The sequence below is a fragment of the Cydia pomonella genome, chromosome 8 (genome assembly GCF_033807575.1).
Source record: "Cydia pomonella isolate Wapato2018A chromosome 8, ilCydPomo1, whole genome shotgun sequence".
Lineage (NCBI taxonomy): Eukaryota > Metazoa > Arthropoda > Insecta > Lepidoptera > Tortricidae > Cydia > Cydia pomonella.
The window spans coordinates 20330130-20334822 of NC_084710.1; positions in this window are offsets into that span (position 1 = coordinate 20330130).

Sequence of the window (4693 nt, forward strand, 5' to 3'; positions counted from 1 at the left end):
AGTCGATTAAAACTGTTAGAAGTAATTTATCCTGAGTCATAACCAAAAACAAAATTCATCAATAATATGCCACAGTAACAACAACAGTAGGTACTTAATATCAATCACTATAATTTTAAACTGATAGGGAATTTATATAGATACAAACAGAAACAGATATTATTGTAATAGGTGCCACCTGATTCACGAACGTTTTATGTCAACTGCGAACTAGTAACCAGTATATATTGACCTAGCAATCCATCTCAACTTCTTCTAAGGTTTCTGCAGGATCTCGTTTTAATAGTATATGTGCTATGTATAGTAACGTTCACGATTCTATTTGCGGGATACTGCACACATACTACACAAAACTGGATCCTGCAAAAAACCGTAGCGGCAAAAAACTGGATGTAAGTGGAATAGAACTCTAAAACGCATAAAACGATAAAAGACAATATCGGCCCGATAATCGACAATAAGGGGCCGTATTCCTACTAGAAAATTTTGCCACTGAAAAGAATGGAATGGGTGGACTGCATTACTTATGGATGACTAAAAGGGGTTTCACCTTTGATGTTAATTTTTATTATAAATATTCACAACATTATTAGAAAACCCACAACAATGACAACAACCAATAAAAATAAACTAGTAACATGAAGTAACGTTTATATTTTCTTTTTAAAGTCAATTTTTGAATTTGAAAATATAATAGACAAAAAAGCCTGATGCTGCAAAGAGTCTGTAACAGTAGCAATTAGGTAAAAATCCGTAGCCCAGTTCAGTAGCCCAGTCATTAGGTATTTCCATTCAGTAAACTCTTCTATTTTTACTTCTTCATCAAACGTTCCTTCAATGCTGAGGATCGTGACGTCATGTCCTTCTGTTTAACACCAGCTTTTTCCAAGGTACTGGTCACTTATTTGTTGTGGATTCACAGCAATTTGCCTGATGTTATGAATATAACTTGGATTGGATACAGTGATCCATCATTGCACGCTGCATCAGATCGATCAATCCGTTAGGGTGACAGCTCGGTCGTCTATACTGACTGCAGGAACGGTATTCTAAATTCAAACATATTATCTTGATTTGAAGCAAATTCAATTTTGTGTACCTGGTTGCCATAGTAACGTCACCTGGGTCACATTTCTAAATTTTTGATCATGTGAAATTGCGTCACACACTTGAATTATTATTACTATGTATGTGATCTGCCATACCAAACAATGAAATTGTCGTATTTGCAACCTGTACCACGCGACTGTCGACATCTGCCTCACGGGACAGAACATCAGCAGAAAACGAGTTAATAATAATTCAGCCTACATACGTCCCACTGCTGGGCACAGGCCTCCTCTAATGCGCGAGAGTGCTCAGGCTATCTATAGTCCCCACGCTAGCCCAATGCGGATTGTATGCAGGTTTCCTCACGATGTTTTCCTTCACCGAAAAGCTAGTGGTAAATATCAAATGTTATTTCGTACATAAGTTCCGAAAAACTCATTGTTATGAGCCAGAATTTTAAACCCTCCGGATTGAAAGTCGGACGTCATATCCACTCGGCCACCACCGCTTAGAAAACGAGTTGATTGACCGTAATATTGATAATATATGATATATGCATCTCGCTCCCGCATTTTATGGTGCGTACCTATAAAGATTTCAAAAATTCCAATGTAGCTTCAGCTATGACATAATTTATATTAGTGATGCTATTGGTTCTTTGTTGTCTAGCATATTTTTAATAGAGGTTCATGAATTAGTTACAAAGTGCCAATATTCATTTTTTTTTACTGTGAACTTGCCTTCGAATTTGCCTGTGACGGAAAAAACATGAATTTCACTTCCACATAATCTTTCCTTCATGTATTAGGTATGTTAGGCTTTAAGGGGCCCACTGATTACCAGTTCGCTGGTCGATATCGGCCGATTAACTGACAGGCCGATATCGTCTGGCTAACTGCTAATCAGTATCCCTAGTGTAAATTTAGTCGATAGCGAAACATGACGTACGCGTTTGCGTTAAGTCTCATTTTGTATGGGTTTTTGAACAGCGCGCCAAGCGGGACGTTTTGGAAAGTCAAAAATCTCATACAAAATGACACTTAACGCAAACGTCACGTTTCGCTGTCGAAAATATTTACACTAGGGGTACAAGGCCCCTTTAGGTAGGTAGTTATAAATACAGGTCCGATGTGAGTTGATTAAGTGTTATAGAAAATTAAAAAATGCAAGATAAGAAAAAAAGAGACCTTGCTTCTAAAACAATATAAAATAAAGGCAGACAATAAAGCATGCAATAAGATCACACATGCATTCTGAGAATCGAAGAATATCTTGTTTTTGCTTTACAAAGGCACAAAATTCAGTAATATTCCATTTAATTAAAGCCAGACAGACGGTAGCACAGCTGGATGCCGCGATACGCTATCGCAACATTAGGAGAATAACGATTTTCAAACCAGTTCTCTTTATACCGTATTATTGTGGTCATCGCATTATAGCTGCTGTTCTTTTGCCACAGACTAACTTTAACCAATATAAAAATCTAGCTTAAAGTCTCAGTTTGAAAAGGGAATGTGTGTTAGTTTGTAGACTGTGTGGAAATATTTAATTCGCACTGCAAACCACAGCGCACAATTCGTTTTTATAGCGTCGTTGGACGCTGATACTGTTATTAGAATTGCCCACAATACGATCCAATTCAAAAAGGTACTATATTGTATGAAACTCATATGTTTTAATAGACTTTTTAGATCTGTTCTAGTTTAGTAGCTACGCTTACTTCGTGCACTTTGCGGGTTTACACTCCATTTGGTTTGATTTTGCTTTCCGCATGTGTACAAGCATAAGTATTGGGAATTTAAGTCTGACTAACGGCAACTGTAATGTCTTCTTCAGAACTTGAGTGCTTTTGTGCTTAAAGGTACCTAACAAAATTATTGACATTTAAATTCAGAATCAGAATCAGAATAGCCATTTATTAAATTAACACATGCGTAGGTACGGTCAACCAATTTGATTCCTAGGCAACTATAGAACCATGTCATAATGACTTCTACGACATGCTTATTGAGTGATGCATGTCATGTATATATTTATTTATTTATTTATTTATTTAATTTTAAATAGTAGCCGAACTCTCCTGCAGGGGCTCGTATCTAGTAGTTAAAGCGACAAGGTTCTATAGTAGCCTAGGATTCAAATTGGTTGACTGTACAGTGTACATTGTTTACAGTATTCACATTCATTGATTATATATTTATATTTAACGAGATATTTACTTAAAATCGCCTCTTCTTCAGGAGGTACGAAGGAGGCGCGGTAATATAACTCCATGGGTTACCAGCCCTGCTAGGAGGTTTTTAGTGACTTACAATGGAAATTGAATTTACATTTATTTATTTTGCGTTTTTCTTTTTTTTATTCTTTTTTTTGGTTTTGATTTAGATAAACGCGTTTTTCAAGAACGTCCCATGCTTTCCCCGTTCCCGGGCCGGGATCTGGAAGTTTAGATTAAATGCATACAATTAGTAAACTAACTATTAAATTGAGAAGGAAGCCAAAACGTCAGTAAAAACCTTATACTGACCTATACTATTGAATTACTTTATATGCAGGTTCCGAGATATCAATTAAAAACGATAACAAAAACGATATCTACATGATGTGACGGACGAATGAGAGCAACGTAATTTAGATTTAATTTTTATGTCAAATGTAAGTTTGAATTGACCTCCGGGTATTGAAATGTAAAAAGAAACATTTCTGATAACAAAATGACTCGGTTGACAGCTGACAGATCTGACCTGCTAGCATGAGTTGCGTTCTTGCGCGCGACTCCATACATCTAGCGCGACTTCAAGTATGGACTCGCACGCGAAAACGCAACTCATGCTAGAGCGCCTGAGATCATAATCATAACAGTTTAATTACCTGATTACAAAGATCGAATCACCATCTATATCAAAACCATAACAAATTGGTAAATTAGAACCGGTCTCCTTATTTGTATCATATTAAACGTGTGACTATTAATCAAGTACATGGTTTATTTTATATAAGGTTGTCGTGTATCCACACGACAACCTCTAAAGTCTAAACCTAATTATTTGTGTACACAGTTCCAAATATAATTACTGTAATTAAGATATAAATTGAATTTCAAAGTGAAATGAGCTGTGTTTATGTATTCTGCTTATAATATTGTTTAACATTGTTTAACAATTGAAGTCTTTCGATGGAATTTTAGGGAATTTGAAGCAAAAGCCTGCCTTATTTTAATATGCTAGAAGATGACAAAGTTTTAATAATAATATCAGCCGCTCAGTTCTAACTATTTTGAGGATCAAATGTCTATATGGGACCCGTTGCATGCATGCATGGGCGTCCATTAATTTTGTGAGGCATTTTAAGGACTCTTTGACCACCCCCCCCTTGAAGAGATGACGTGAGATTTGTCTCGACTACCTCCATAATATATGTAAAACTTCTACCCCTCTAACTTTTTTATGATATTGGAGGTAAACGAGTAGACGGATCACCTGATGGTAAGCGATTACTGCTGGCCATGGGCACCCGCAACTCCAAAGGGGCACCCGCAACTCGCAAAACAAGTGATTTGATTAAATCCTTGAACTGGTTTAGTGAAATGTCGAAAGCAAGTAGGTACCGAATACAACATTTTACTCTACAGTTAAGCAATTCG